General features: G+C 46.7%; 1 pseudogene; it reads right to left on the bottom strand.

Moving 5' to 3' along the window:
• Positions 1-11,183: 11,183 nt before the first annotated feature.
• LOC124666235 lies at positions 11,184-16,793 on the bottom strand (annotated as a pseudogene).
• Between the last annotated feature and the right edge of the window lie 202 nt (positions 16,794-16,995).

A 16,995-nucleotide genomic window follows, 5' to 3' on the forward strand; every position in this document is an offset into this window, starting at 1 on the left:
TTGAGACGATACCATGTAATAAATCAGGGAGCTGTTTCGGCAATATTAGTGGGGAGGAATATGATATTTGTCTACTTATTACTCCTTCATTCACTAATATAATATATTTTAGCTTTTTATACATTTAACATATTTTTAGTATGTATCTAGTCTACTTTTAGTGTGTAGTCGTGTGTATCTAGTTCACTATAAAATATCTAAAAGCGTCTCATATTTATGAAAAGATGGAGTATTATGTAATGTGGACACATCAGGGCTGATTTACAAATGTTTTGGTTGAATGTGAAAGGTTCCACAAGTGACTTTCCCATGTCCATTCATTCATAGTAGGAAACTAGCTATAGGTGTGATGCTATTTTGTGGCGCATCAGTTTTGCGTGCGTCACAGGTGCACCACAGAAATATGGTGGACCCACCTCCAGCCAGGTCCAATAATTGGTTTCACTATTTCTGTGGCGCACAGCACCACGTGCGCCACAGAAATAAGACATTTTGTGGCGCACCTTGCTTTCTGTGGCGCACCAGCCCATGTGCGCCACAGAAAATTCACATTTCTGTGGCGCACATGAGCTCCATGCGTCACAGAAGTTTTTCTGCTCCCGACACAACTCCACATCACCGCCCCCCGTGGATCGCCTTTTTGATGTTTGTAGAATACAAAATAAATAGATAGAAATTTCAAAAAATAAAATCCTTCGAGGTGCCCATGTATTATGTCACTAGTACCACTGAAAATTAACAAACATAAATTTCGACTTTTTTGCAAAATTGTGTTGCAAAATCATCAAACTGGATTTGTGGTTGCATATGAACTCAAAAAAAAACACACAATATATCAAAATGACCAGGAGGAAATTCTACATCCGAATTCTCCCGGGTTTAATCGGTTAGCCAATTTTAGAATTTCCAAATTCGAAAAGAGTAAAAAGATATGGCAAAGTCAAGATTTTTTACTACAAAAATAGAAAATAAAAAAAAATCTGTGGCGCACCAAGTGCACATGCGCCACAGAATTCTGGTGCTGAAATTTGAATTTCGGTGGCGTCCTTCTCCTCCTCCACTTCTCCTTCTTATCCTCCTCCACTTCTCCTTCTCCCTTTTCTCCCTTCTCCTTTTTCTCCTCCCTTCTTCTCCCTTCTCCTCCTCCCCCCTTCTTCTCCCTCCTCCTTCTCCACCCACACCCGACGAACTCCTCCTCCTCCGGCGAGCACCTCCTCCTCCGGTGGCCTCCTCCTCCAGCGACCACCACCTCCTCCTCCTTCGGCGACCACCACCACCACCACCTCCCCCTCCTCCTCCACCACCACCTCCTCCTCCACCCACCTCCACCTCCTCTTCCACCAACAACATCCGGCCGGCCTCCTCTCCCTCCTCCTCCACCCACTCCACCCACCGAATCACCCACCTCCGGCCGGAATTTTTTTAAAAAAAATCCGGCGAAATTCCGGCGGCCACAGATCTTGATCTAGATTTGGCCGCCATTTTTTTAATTCAAAAAAAATTCTGTGGCGCACCACCGCTCGGTGCGCCACATAAAGTTTTCCTTGACGCACGCCCGCCCGATGCGCCACAAAAATAATATTTTCTGTGGCGCATAGGTCCGTGCGCCATAGAATTCTTATTTTTGTGGCGAGAATTCTGTGGCGCACCGCCCATGCGCCACAGAATGTGGTTTTTGGTGCGCCACTAATGAGTCTTTTATCTATTGGGATTGTATGATCACCCAAATTTGTCCAACTACTATTTTCTACCAAATTTTTATGAGTAGTTTAGTGCTTATATATATGAGATTGTTGGTTACATGCATGTCTTGCTGCGTAAATCTCAGAAATAATTTTCTGTTTTATCCTTATAACATGGGTGGAATTTTGATTTGAAGCACTCCTTAGTATGCAGCCATAGATGTGGGCTGCATCAATGATGCATGTCGAACTTCATCAGATGATACTCCACCTGGTTATATCCTTGTTATGGTTGTGTGCTCCTTTATGGGGAACTAGAAGCATAACCCGCGAGCTATAGAGGGAACTCTTTATTAACTCTATTGTCAGTATGAAAGTGTATAAGACGCATGAAAAATTAAGTTGTGTGCATGAATTTGCAAGATCTGATCGGTCGCATTAGTCAAGGAGTGACTTTAATCGACGTGAAATGGTTATCTGTTTGACCAACTAAAGATTGTTATAAATGTACTTGATTGATGTTGGATGCTAATTTATTAAAGCCATATATAGCATGAATTCGGGTGAAGAAAGTGATGGTGTTCATAGTTACATGAATATATATTGGATGCAAATTACCATGTAAATTATTCGTCACGCAGAAAACATTTCATGCTCTAAATATGAGAGCATCTGATCACAGCAAGTCAAGCATTTTGAACTATAGTTTTATCACTTGACATTTGGCTGCAAGTAGTACAACTCAGGATTTTTGACCGGACATGATATTGTAAGGTGCTGAAACTTTCGGACCCTCGGCTGGAAACTATGGGCATGTATCACCTTACGTCCTCGTACGGTTGTACCTCGCTACTGATCGGACAATGAACTGCTAGCACGTCCTGCTAAGCAACTGGATTTTCCATCATGACCATCCTTTGCTATCATAGAGTTTTTCTCCGAGGTCAAGATATATCATGACCATCCATTGGAGCTTTTGTACAGCTCAAAATCGGCAGTAAAAGGAGAAGATTTTTGATAGGCTCAAAGCCTAGAACATGCATGGAGGAGAAGGACAAATCTGACCTAGAATGCCTAAAATGGATTCCTATGAATATTAATAGAGATTAGATCAAACCACCGATCAACCGAGATCTGTATTGTTGGAATCAACCCTGCAATCTCGACATATGCCAACCACATCGCCGGAACCCGGGTTGAGAAAATTAACTGTGTCGCCGAATGCACACTGCCGCTCTAGCGATATTCATCCTAGTAGTACTTTGCGCGGTTCTGTGTCACATCCCGAAATTTTTTAAATTGTGGAATGTAAAATAAAAATAAATTTAATGCTTGATTGTTTGAACTTGATTGAAAATTCACAAAGAATTAATTTTTTTTAAATTTATTTACAAGTAAATTCCAAAATGAGGTTTTCAAAGACTTTTGGTTTCAAAGTATTTTCAAAATCAAACAAAGCTTGGCTTTCAAGGTTTTCAAATCCTTAATGGATTTTTTATTTGAGAAAAACAAAACCGAGAAAACTCTATTTGCAAAGTAATGCCCAAGTAGCCATATAGGCCAATTGTATAAAATGATTATTTTATTTTCCCAAATGGATATTAAACAGGTCACCTAGTGTCCTAAAACACTATTTTGATTTTTGCAAACTTGTTCGGTTTGCATATGTTGAAACTATCGTATATAGCCATAATAATGGCATAATAGTAATAAAATGATATAAAATAATAATTTATAAAATTTAAGTCTTTATGCTGTCCTATACTGAGAAAAATAATTTTTTAAAACTTATAAAAATTTGTTTCACTCAAATCGAAGTTACGAAACTTTTTTTATAAAATAAGCAAGTAAAAAGAAAAAAGGAAAAAAACACGAGGTGGATCGGGCCGGCCAGCTGCCTCTCGGCCCAACGTGCGAGCGGCAGCCAGCCAGCCGCCGGTCGGCCCAGCGCCCCCAGCCCACCCGGCCTCCCCTGGCGCCAGCCCACCCGGCCAGCCAGCCAGGCCGCCTCCACCCGGCCCAACTCGCCTCCCCTGCCCCATTTTCCTTTTTTTTTTTCTTTCCAGCCCAGCTTCCCAGCCTTCGCCCTTTCCTTTTTCTTTCTGGGCCGAATTTTCTGGGTCTATCTACCTGCTCCGAAATTTGACTACATTTTAATCCCACCTCACCTCCTTAAGTGAAATTTCCCAAACCTATAGCCTATATAATGACCTCTAGGGCATAGGTAAATTCACTAAATCGGGTTAAGCCATTTATTTTGATTTAACTAGATTAATAAAAAAAAATTTGCGGGATTTCTTGGATATATTCTTCTGAAGATTTTTCTCGCGCTACCAAAGGTACTCCACGTATCTCTCTTTTCTATTCCTCGTTTGTATTTTCATAGAATACCATTTTTAGTATATTTGACGTAGAGAATCCATTTTGGTGATAATATTTCTGTTCCGGAGTTCGCCGCTGCCACCGTCTTTTATCCTCGATGCCGGCGACAGAGCAAACCGAACGTCTTGCACACCACGAAGATCGCCGGAGAGCCACCATCGACCACATCCGAGATCGCCGTCATTATCGGGCTGCTGCTGCTGGTACGCCGCTACTTTCCCATGTCGTTGGATGTGTAGCGCATGTGACCGTGATTAGACAAAATGTTGAACCAATGCCCTATGCCCTTTGTCACGGTGTTTTTTTTCCTTTTTCTACGTGTGACCATCCATCCATCATGTTAGCTAGTTTGTACTAGCTCAAACTTTGAAATTCCATAACAACAGATCTATGGCTCCGTTTTAGATGATTTCTCTGACGCTTGAGTTTGAAATTAAATTTTACAATTTTCGTGTAGGAAGTTTTTCTATCCGAGCAACTTGTTCGGATAACTTTTTGGACACCGTTAGAACTTAACCGCGAATTATAAAATCCATACCTTCAGTTCTACACGTCGGTTTTCGACAAATTTTATATCGTTGGAATCAGTAAAATGCGTAGATCATTTTAGACATTTTGCATGTCGGTTTAGCACACTTTGTTTTCGCGGTATTTCTATGGTCCGCGATTTCGTTCTTCGAATATGAATATCGTTTAGACACATTCATCATATTCCATACCCACCTCTCTCCAAAACATATTATCCTAGTCCATATTATTGAAAGAACAATTGATTTATTGAGTAAAAGTGTTACATGTCCTAGTTTAGATTTTACCTTGCTTTAGTAGGGGGAGATACTCTACCCTATATCACATGTGTTGAACATTTGTTATCTATTAGGCTCCGTGAACCAAATCCCGATATCACTCATGCCTATATAACCTCATGCCATTCAATCATTCCACTTAGTTTGCAATATTCAATTTTAAAATGAGTTATTTGAGTAGTTCAATATATCGTTAGCTCATACCCAATGCTATGTGCGATCTTGTTCTACTTTGATAAGTGTTGTCTCACTATGTCAAATGACATTTGAGACTAGTTGAATGCTTCAAAGAAACATTTAAACCATTGACATGACCATATCTTCCAAATCCAACCCTGGTCCAAGTTAATCCTTTTGTCCAAGAAAATTTTGAGGCCAAGCAGCCACCATCATTCTAAATATCATTCATACATATTCAACCATATGCCCACTTAATATTATTGGCTTATACTGAACTATTCAATTTACAAATGGGTTAATTGAGTAATTCAATATATCACAAATCCATACCCAAGCCTATGTGTAAATTATACTATTTTGAGTAATTGTTGTCATACTGTTGTTGTACTATTTGTCACCTATGTGATTCAATTCACATGAGTCGTTCCAAATTCTTTTCATGCTTTTTGTAAATCATAAAGATTATTCAGTTATATCTTGAATGGTTCATTACTTTTCTAATTATGTGACTTGCCATCCAAACTCTTGATACGTCTCCGACGTATCGATAATTTCTTATGTTCCATGCCACATTATTGATGATATCTACATGTTTTATACACATTATATGTCATATTTATGCATTTTCCGGCACTAACCTATTAACGAGATGCCGAAGAGCCGATTCTGTCGTTTTACGATGTTTTTGGTTTCAGAAATCCTAGTAAAGAAATATTCTCGAATTGGACGAAATCAACGCCCAGGGGCCTATTTTTACACGAAGCTTCCAGAAGACCGGAGGGGAGACGAAGTGGGGCCACGGGGCGCCGCCACACTAGGGCGGCGCGGCATAGAGGGGGCCCGCGCGGCCCTAGCGTGTGGGGCCCCCGTGATTCTCCCGACTCCGCCCTTCCGCGTACTTAAGGCCTCCGTCGCGAAACCCCCAGTACCGAGAGCCACGATACGGAAAACCTTACTGTGACGCCGCCGCCGCCAATCCCATCTCGGGGGATCCTGGAGATTACCTCCGGCACCTCGCCGGAGAGGGGATTCATCTCCCGGAGGACTCTTCACCGCCATGGTCGCCTCCGGAGTGATGAGTGAGTAGTTCACCCCTGGACTATGGGTCCATAGCGTAGCTAGATGGTTGTCTTCTCCTCATGTGCTTCATTGTCGGATCTTGTGAGCTGCCTAACATGATCAAGATCATCTATCCGTAATTCTATATGTTGTGTTTGTCGGGATCCGATGGATAGAGAATACTATGTTATGTTGATTATCAATCTATTACCTATGTGTTGTTTATGATCTTGCATGCTCTCCGTTATTAGTAGAGGCTCGGCCAAGTTTTTACTCTTAACTCCAAGAGGGAGTATTTATGCTCGATAGTGGGTTCATGTCTCCAGTGAATGCGGGGAGTGACGAAAGTTCTAAGGTTGTGGATGTGCTTGTTGCCACTAGGGATAAAACATTGATGCTATGTCCGAGGATGTAGTTATTGATTACATTACGCACCATACTTAATGAAATTGTCTGTTGTTTTGCAACTTAATACCGGAAGGGGTTCGGATGATAACTTCGAAGGTGGACTTTTTAGGCATAGATGCATGCTTGGATAGCGGTCTATGTACTTTGTCGTAATGCCCAATTAAATCTCACAATATTCATCATGTCATGTATGTGCATTGTTATGCCCTCTCTATTTGTCAATTGCCCGACTGTAATTTGTTCACCCAACATGCTATATCTTATGGGAGAGACACCTCTAGTGAACTGTGGACCCCGGTTCATTCTTTTATACTGAAATACAAATCTGCTGCAATACTCGTTCTTTACTTTTCTTTGCAAACAATCATCATCCACACTATACATCTAATCCTTTGTTACAGCAAGCCGGTGAGATTGACAACCTCACTGTTTCGTTGGGGCAAAGTACTTTGGTTGTGTTGTGCAGGTTCCACGTTGGCGCCGGAATCCCTGGTGTTGCGCCGCACTACATCCCGCCGCCATCAACCTTCAACGTGCTTCTTGGCTCCTCCTGGTTCGATAAACCTTGGTTTCTTTCTGAGGGAAAACTTGCTGTTGTGCGCATCATACCTTCCTCTTGGGGTTCCCAACGAACGTGTGAGTTACACGCCATCAACTCTCATAGCTATATCTTGCAAGCCAAACCTCATGCCACACCTTAGTATCATAGAGCGATTTCTGATTGTTGTCTTGTTGATTTTGTTGTTCTTGTTGACTGGTGTGTTTATGTTGTGCTATATTTTATCTGATAGTTTGTGTGAAGAGCGACGTGTTTGGTTGAGAGAAGTGAACGATCTTCAATTACCAAAAAGGCAAGTGACATTCAAATCATCCCTATTTTATTTATGCATTAGTGTTTTAAACTAGTATGCATGGTAGGATTTTGATTTCAAAAGTAAAGTATTATGCTATGCTTAGCAAATCCTAGTAGTGTGTAGCTACTCCTGAACCTATTGCTATGATGCTTTAATTTTGCTTTGCAATATCAAATGCCAAATGTTGTTTCATTATTTGGTTGTGAGTGTTTGAAAATATAAAATTAACAACCTTAATGAAACACCTGGGTGAAATGGTTGATTGGTGGGCGGCTACTCAGGACCACGTGCCCTGGTGGTTTAACGAGTGGACTTAAGTGGGGGTTTTCACATGAGAGTTCGCGGATGAAGAGTGGTTGATCTGGACCGCACACTTGGTGGTTTAACCAGGGGATCGTGTGGGGGTTTACTACCTGTGAGGGGTTTTAAGCCTGTGAGTTTCACTTGTGGTTGGCCACCCAAGAATAAAGAGATTACTATGTCGTCCATGTTTTAGATAGCTTCTAGTGCATCCTTATGGTATTATGGGCTCTGCCAAGATTAATTAAGTTGTGAGGATTCAACTTATGGCTAGACAGTGGGTTGTGGAGACGGCCAAGGGAACGAGTCTAGCAAGTATGGTTGAATTTCTTCTTCTGAAAGATCTTGTCTCATTCTTCTCTTGGGAAGGGTGGGTCGTAAGGTGAAAGTGCACAACCTCTCGAGAGTTTAATCTAAGATCTTAGCCGTGTCCCCGATTATGGACAATTTGAGCTCCTAGACAAGGAATGTACGTAAGAATCTCATCACCTTTTCTGAATGATCTAAAACTTGCGAAACAACTTTTCTAAAACGCATGGTGGTTTAACCATGTGATTTCTCTAAAAACTCATGGTGGTTTAACCATGAGACTGTTTACGACATCTTTACAAGTTTTATAAAATGTTTTGTTTTAAATAAAATAAAGGATAAAATTGGCTTTGCACAAATTAGCCCAAAACTCCACAAGCCAAATATCATGTAGATAGCCATTTCAAAATTACCACCAAATAAGTGTCATTTGCCAGTACATCATTGTACTGACCTCCATTCGTGGGGCTGCATATTTAAACGTGCAGGATTTTCTGAGAAGAAGTACTTGGTAGGATCTCGAGTCTACATTCCAACATGACTGGTTGTGGCACGTGAAGATGATGAAGGCTCATTGATGATTTACTTTCCGCTGTGTTTGTTCAGAATATTTTATTGAGCTAGACCATGTGACTATGCAATTTGTAAGGTTTTACAATACCCTTTGGATCAACGATGTAGTAATTTGATATTATTGCAATGATTACTATATTTTGAAATATGTGCTATCAGTGATCCGGGAATAGCACGATACACATGTATCTTACCTTTATTAAAATATAGGGTGCTACATTCTACAGGCTTGTTAATAATAGCAACATCCTTCTAGCTTTCTGCCTTGATTTATTTGAACCTAACATTGGCACCGGAACACAACAGGATGACGGCTTCCGGCGTTGACGATTACCCCATACTAGATTTAGATGTGCGCCTTGGCGCACGACCCCGTAAAATTTGTGTTAATATTTATTTTGTATACATTTGTAAACATCAATGATAAGCGAGCATCAAATAAAGAGTGAATAATAATCCGTTTCATTTCCTAGATGCTGGGAAGAATTATCGGTTGATGAAAAGGAGCAAGAGAACACAAACTTGTTTTGAGGAAAGTAGAGATAAAAGCAATCGAGAACCGCTCATTCCCCCCCACTCCGCTCTCATCCATCTACATTACCCTTGAGGGGCTTCCACCGTTGACCGGGCCGCCAACGGCCGCTCCGCCATGCTAGCTGGCCGGAGTTGGTCTGGTGCTGGTGTCAGAGTAGATAGGTTGTAGATCTATAGGTTTTTCTGGTTTTTGACTTCATGCCTGTGTCTGGGCATATGCCCCGTAGATGGAGCGCCGCCGTGGATCTTCTCCGCCAGATCTCCGACGTCCTAGGGGTGTTCCTCCCTCTGCTCCTGCTCCGGTGGTCGGAGCCATGGGCGGAGTGGCGCAACACCAGCTCCTCCTCTAATAAGGCGTCTCTGAGCCTTCTTCTGCTCCAGAGACTGTCGAGTTGTGGGATCTCTCGGCCATGGAGGCTTTGAGAGATCTCCCATCGAGGGAGCATGTTGGATCTCCGCTTACAGCTCGGCCGGCCTTGGTGGCGAGGGGGTGTGTAGGCGGTGCTTCTCAACTCTGGATCTTGCAAGAAGTCTGGCTCGCCGGCGCGGGTCGGTGAAGAACAATTCGGAAGGGCACTGGCTCCTGGCCTGCCGCGGTGGCGAGGAGGAGACTTCTGCCCTGCTGGATCTGCTCTTCTTCAACCAGCATCGGCTTCTTCACAGGTTCTTCTTCATCGAGCTCAACCACGTGGAGGACTTTCTTGCCTCCACGATCTTCTGCCGGCATGGCGGCGTTACTACAACCTCCAGTTCGGAGGCCTCTCTTCCTAGCTGCTGGGGCTCGACGTCCAGATTCCACCAAGTGGTTCGTCCCCGGTGGTCTCCTGGCGTCCAGCGGCGACGGAGTTACGCCGGAGTTGGGTGTTCGAGCATCTGCGCCCTGTTTCTCGGCGGCGACGCCTTGAGGACGCCGACGTCTGGTGGCGGAGCATCTCAGGGACCTGATTGCGTTTTTTATTTCTTATCTCGGGGTGTGTTTTGTAAAGTGTGAGGGCCTTTCTTCAAATCTCAGGTTTCTCAGGGCGAGAGTTGCCAAAGGGCCTCACTGTAATATGTACCTGCCACGTCTGATATGAATGAAATTCTGGGGCCTTCTAGGCCCTACTTCCTGTTAAAAAAAAACTATTTTTTGAGGAAATGACAGGCCCTCGCAAGTTGCATCTCAATCCTACTTTTTCGTTTTTTTTGGAATCTTGAGAAACACTATGCGCAAAACATAGGCCAGATCGAGGATTCGAAAAAAAATCATCGTTACCTTTTTTGTTTCTCAGTATATTATTCTCGTAATTATAACATAATAAGATGAAAGCATAGTAACATGACCATTTCGTTATTATCATAACACTGTACCACTGCTAAATAAGTTTTTGCCTTATTGCATCATTTACCCTAGCATTTGGACCAGGAAAGTTGCCAGCAACTGTCTCATCCCCATGGCAACAAGCCACTCTACAGGCAGCTGTACCCTCTGCATGCTCACAAAAGTGCAGAATTGAAAGGACAAAAGTTTTCACGAGTTTCAGTTAGAGAGAGAGTGAAATACAAAAAAATGACCATGGGTACAAGACTATCTTCCTCTAGCTCTTTCTTCACGGCATTCTACAGAAGCGAGCCCGTATCTGCTATCTGACAGCTGCATAAATGGCTGACAAATCAAAGGATGTACTGATGAGTAGGCAACTATAAGTAGTACAACATCTGTATACGCACGGAATAACTATTTTCAGATTAGTGATCTTGCTCTGTTAACAAACTGTTCATTGCGTATGTCCTTGTCTCATGCTACTACTTCTGAATCTGACCAAGAGGAATCAACTGTTTGAGGAAACAGGGAGCATCATTTTCCTGAGTTCACAATCCACACTCGGAAGCCGTCCTGCATATTGTAAATGTTGTCAAACTATGAACCGAACTCATGTCCAAACGATTTGTTTCTTATTTATTCTTCGGAAAATTGAGACACAATCACACGAGTACAACTGAAAGATACAAAAGAGTTTGGTACACAACTACATAGGACTCTACACGAACACGATGGCGGCAAACGGGTGCACTCGCACAAACATCGACCAAGCTGATTCTCATCGCATACACGCTCAACCAGAGATGTCGATGGCCTTGACCTCGGGCTTCTTGACCTCAACCTTGGGCACGGTGATGGTGAGTGTTAGAGTATATATCTGTATATTGTAGTTTCCCCATATGTTAGGGGGCTTCCTGCATATTTGCGCCTGTACATGTACTATATATTGTGGCCTTTGGCCCCCTGATAATACAACAAGTATATTGCCTAACATGGTATCAGAGCAAAATTGATCCTCTAATTCCCGGCGACGTTTCTTGTTCCGTCGCTCGTTCGTCCTCCGTTCTCGATCTGGCCGACTCCGTCTGCCCCCGCTTCGTGCTGGTCTCCGTCGTCTATCTCCCTGCAGCGCCCCGTTGATCTCCGTCCGCCGCCGTGGTGCTGCTCCTGGTCGACGCCCCGCTCTCCCCGATCGACGCCCCGCTCGCCCGCTCGGCGATCTCTGCCTTCTCCGCGCGCCGGGTCGCGCCCCTGCTCGACTTCGATCTCCAGGCGCCGGCCCGCTCGGCTTCGATCCGATCCGCCCGCGTAAGGCCCGTCCGCGTACGGCCGCTCGGCTTCGATCCGATCGACGTCTGCTGCTCCGCGTGAGCCCCCCGCTCGCTCTCCCCCGCTCGGTCGCTCTCCCCCGCTCGGCCCGATGTCTGCTGCTCCTCCCAGTGATCCGATCCGGTTTCTCTCTCCTGTCTGCTGAAAAAAAAAGCAAAAAAAAAAAAGCAAAAAAAAGCAAAAAAAAAAAGAGCTATGTCTTCCTCGGGCTATGTTGCGATCCCTCGCTGCCCGGTGATCTTTGATGGCGCGAATTACCCTGATTTCGCTGCCTTCATGCGCGTCCACATGCGCGGTCTTCGTCTTTGGGGTGTCCTTTCTGGCGAGGTCTCCTGTCCGCCGCGCCTCGTTGCTCCTACGGTGCCTGTTGCACCGCCACCTGTTGCCCTTGCCCCTGATGCTACTCAGGCAGATAAGGATGCAGCCAAGAGTGCCGATGACAACGCTCTCGGCTGATTATGACCGGAAGGTCCAGGACCACTCTATCGCCGTTGCGACTTACCGGCTGGATCCGACCGAGTACACTCGGTGGATAGATGAGGATGCTCGTGCTGCTCGCTGTTCTCACCTCCGGTGTTCCGCCTCGCATGCTCGCTGAGTTTATGGATCTTCCCACCGCCGCTGCTCAGTGGGCTTTTCTTCGTCAGCGCTATCAGCCGTCTGGGGATGCTCTCTACCTATCTGTGGTCCGCCAGGAGCATGCCCTTCATCAGGGTGATTCTACTATTGATGAGTTCTACACTCGGAGTGCCGCTATTTGGCGTCGGCTTGATTCTCTCCGTACAGCTGTGTGTGCCACCTCGTCCTCGTCTGCTCGATCGTGCGCGCGGATCCGGAGTTTCAGCGCGTTTTTGAGTTCTTGTCGCGGCTCCGTAAGGAGTTTGAGCCGCGCCGGGCCCAGCTGCTTGCCCGTGGTCGTGTTCCGCTCTCTGAGGTACTTGCTGAGCTTCGTGCTGAGGAGACTCGTCTTCGTGGTGCTGGTCTTCTTGAGGTTCCCTCTGTTCTTGCTGCTCGTGGTACTCCTGTACCGTCTGCTCGTGGACCTCCTATGCCGTCGGCCTCGTTGCGGCCTCCGGCACAGCCGATACTTCCTACTCCTCCATTCCGGGGTCGGCGTCGGCCCCGGCGAGCCTCGTGGTTCGACGTCACCTCCTTGCACCTACCGTGGCAGGCCCGGCCACACTATCTCTTCTTGTCGGCAGAGGATCCCAGCTTGCGCCCGCCGCATCTTACTCGTCGTCGGCTGGTTCTTCGGGATCTTCTCGTTGTTGCGCTATCGGATCGGGACATTATCCGTGGTCTTCGTGGTCCGCTCGCCGGTACGGGCTCTTCCTCGACGGATACCGCCGGTTCTCGTGCTCCGGTTCTTCCGGCACCGCGCGACCACCACCTTCCACACGGTCGGTATGTCATCCCCGTGGTATCCGGATTCCGGAGCTTCTTTTCATATGACCTCTGCGTCTTCTATTCTCTCTCGCTCTTCGCTCTCTTGTTTCGCCTCGTTCGTGTTATCACGGCTGATGGTACCTCTCTTCCTCGTTTCCAGTCGAGGCACCCTTTCTACTACCTCTTTCTCTCGTTCCCGATGTTTCTCATGTTCCTAGTCTTAAGATGAACCTGTTTTCCGCTAGTCGGCTTATCGATTCTGGTTGTCGCGTCATTCTTGACGCTGATTCTTGTGCTGTTCGAGACCGCCGTACACGAGCCCTGGTTGGAGCCGGCCCTCGCAGCCTTGAGTCCCCGGGGCTCGGGAGTTAGACCGGCTTCGCGTTCCTTCTACCGCCACTTCATCTACCGGCTCTCCCGCGGTTGCCGCTCTCGTCACTCGGATCTTTTCAACAGTGGCATCATCGGCCGGGTCACCTCTCGTGGCTCCCGTTTATCGTCATTAGTTCGTCGTGGTCTTCGGGGTCCGTCTCGGGAGACGTGTCTTTGCATTCGTGTCAGGGTTGTAGGCTAGGCAAACAGATTCAGCTTCCCTATCCTACTAGTGCGTCTGTATCTCAGCGACCTTTTGATTTAGTTCATTCGGATGTTTGGGGTCCGGCTCCCTTTCCTTCGAAAGGGGGTCATCAATACTATATTTTGTTTATTGATGACTTTTCGCGATATACCTGGTTGTTTTTTATGCACTCTCGCAGTGAGGTGCTTTCTATTTATCAGCGTTTTGCAGCCATGGTTCGTACTCAGTATTCCACGCCTATTCGAGTGTTTCGTGATGACTCTGCAGGAGAGTATATCTCCCAGCACCTGCGTGGTGTTCTTGCTGAGCAGGGCACCCTTGCCCAGTTCTCATGTCCCGGCGCCCATGCTCAAAATGGTGTCGCCGAGCGTAAGCATCGTCACATTCTTGAGACTACCCGTGCTATGATGATTGCTTCCTCTCTTCCGCCGCATTTCTGGGCTGAGGCTGTCGCTACGTCGACTTACCTCATTAACATTCAGCCTTCTGCTGCCCTTCGAGGTGGCATTCCTCTCGAGCGTCTTTCCGGTTGCTCTCCGATTACTCGACACTTCGTTTATTTGGTTGCGTTTGCTATGTTCTTCTCCCTCCTCGCGATCGCACCAAGCTGACCGCTCGGTCCGTTGAGTGTGTCTTTCTCGGATACGATGATGAGCATAAGGGCTATCGCCGTTGGGACCCCGTTGGTCGTCGGATGCGCATCTCTCGTGATGTCACGTTTGATGAGACGCGTCCCTTCTATCCTCGTCCCACCTCGGGTACTTACCCGGTGGATGATATCTCTTTTCTTCTTTTCCCGGATGCACCCCTCGCTATCCCGTCTCCTCCCCCTCCTAGTCCCGATGTGCCCCCTTCGGCGCCGTCCTCTCCTCCGTCTAGTCCACCTAGTACTCCTCGTTCTCCGGCTTCGGATCCTTCGATGCTCGTCCCTTCTTCCGCTTCTTCCGATGAGTTGTCCTCTCGCCGATGACCTTCCCCCTTCACAGCCTCGTCCGTCGGCCGTCGTGCTCCAGCTCGTTACTCTCCTAGTCGGTATGGTCTCTCCGTCGTTTCGAGCCGACTTCTTATCGGGATGCCGAGCGTCATCCCGAATGGCAGCTTGCCATGGCTGAGGAGATCGCTGCGCTTGAGCGCACCGGCACTTGGGATCTTGTTTCTCCACCTTCCGGTGTTCGTCCTATCACGTGTAAGTGGGTCTATAAAATTAAGACTCGTTCGATGGATCTCTTGAGCGCTATAAAGCGCGTCTTGTGGCTCGTGGCTTTCAGCCAGGAGCACGGCCGTGACTATGATGAGACTTTTGCCCCCGTGGCTCATATGACTACCGTGCGTACCCTTCTTGCTGTTGCTTCGTTCGCCGCTGGTCCGTCTCCCGGCCTTGATGTTCGAATGCTTTTCTTAATGGCGAGTTGAGTGAGGAGGTTTACATGCAACCTCCTCCTCGGGTATTCCGTTCCCGATGGGATGGTTTGTCATCTTCGACGTTCTCTCTATGGTCTCAAACAGGCCCTCGTGCCTCGGTTTGAGCGCTTTGCCTCCGTGGTGACCGCCGCTGGTTTCTCTCCTAGTCTTCATGATCCAGCACTTTTCGTTCACACTTCTCCTCGTGGACGTACTCTTCTTCTTCTCTATGTTGATGATATGATCATTACCGGTGATGATCCCGAGTATATTGCCTTTGTCAAGGCTCGTCTTCGTGATCAGCTTCTTATGACCGATCTTGGTCCTCTTCGCTATTTTCTTGGCATTGAGGTTTCCTCCACCTCTCGATGGCTTTTCTATCTCTCAGAAAAGTACATCCAGGATCTTCTTGCTCGTGCCGCTCTTGGGGATGAGCGCACAGTCGATACTCCTATGGAGCTTAATGTTAAGCTTCGTCCCTACCGATGGTGATCCTCTTGCCGATCCCACCCGTTATCGCCATCTTGTTGGGAGTCTTGTCTATCTTGCTGTCACTCGTCCTGATATTTCTTATCCTGTTCATATTCTGAGTCAGTTTGTCTCATCTCCTACCACTGTTCACTATAGTCACCTCCTCCGTGTTCTTCGTTATCTTCGTGGTACGATCACTCGTCGCCTTTTCTTTCCCTGTTCCAGCTCTCTCCAGATCCAGTGCTATTCGGATGCTACGTGGGCGAGTGATCCTACGGATCGTCGTTCGTTTTCTGCTTACTGTGTGTTTCTTGGTGGTTCGCTTGTTGCTTGGAAGACGAAGAAACAGGTCGCAGCTTTCCGTTCGAGTGTTGAGGCCGAGCTGCGGGCTATGGCTTTGTTGATTGCCGAGGTGACCTGGTTACGGTGGTTGCTTGCAGATTTTGGGGTCTCCGTTACGACACCCACTCCACTTTTGTCCGACAAGTACAGGTGCTATCGCATTGCACGTGATCCGGTCAAGCATGAGCTGACCAAGCATATTGGTGTTGATGCTTTTTATACACGTGCTCGAGTGCGAGATGAGGTTGTTGCGGTTCATTATGTGCCTTCGATTTACAGTTGGCGGATTTCTTTACAAAGGCACAAACTCGAGCGCAAAGCATGACTTTTTACTCTCCAAACTCAGTGTTGTGGATCCACCATGAGTTTGAGGGGGGGTGTTAGAGTATATATCTGTATATTGTAGTTTCCCCATATGTTAGGGGGCTTCCTGCATATTTGCGCCTGTACATGTACTATATATTGTGGCCTTTGGCCCCTTGATAATACAACAAGTATATTGCCTAACAGTGAGCACGCCGTTCTCCAGCCCGGCATTCACCTCCTCCACCTTGGCGTTCTCCGGCAGGCGGAAGCGCCTGACGAACTTGCCGCTCCTGCGCTCGACGTGGTGCCACTTGTCGTTCTTGTCCTCCTTCTCCGTGCTGCGCTCGCTGCTGACGACGAGCACGTTGCCATCCTGCACCTCCACCTTGACCTCCTTCTTCACGCCAGGGAGATCCGCCTTGAAGACATGAGCATCAGGGGTCTCCTTCCAGTCCACGCGGGCATTGGGGAACGCGGCCGTCTCGGTGTTGCCGGAGACTGCCGGACGATGGAACGAAAGGTTTCGAAGGGGTCAGCCCAGAGGTCCAAGGAGAAGGGGTCGAATACGTTGCTTCTCCTCACGATCGACATTGTCGGTTGCTTGGCGCAGCCTGACTGCCGAACCTCCCCTGTAAGAACCAAAACAGAACATGAGAACCTTCAGAAGCTCTTCCTGTAAGCTTTAGCAAACTACACTTGGGAGCCTCAATATTCTGTGTTTGGGTTGGAATAAGTGATCTTTGGGCTAACAAATGTACATATGCTCAAGAATTAGTTTTGGCGCTTACCTTGA

This window comes from Lolium rigidum, chromosome 6, assembly GCF_022539505.1.
Source record: "Lolium rigidum isolate FL_2022 chromosome 6, APGP_CSIRO_Lrig_0.1, whole genome shotgun sequence".
NCBI classification, from domain to species: domain Eukaryota; kingdom Viridiplantae; phylum Streptophyta; class Magnoliopsida; order Poales; family Poaceae; genus Lolium; species Lolium rigidum.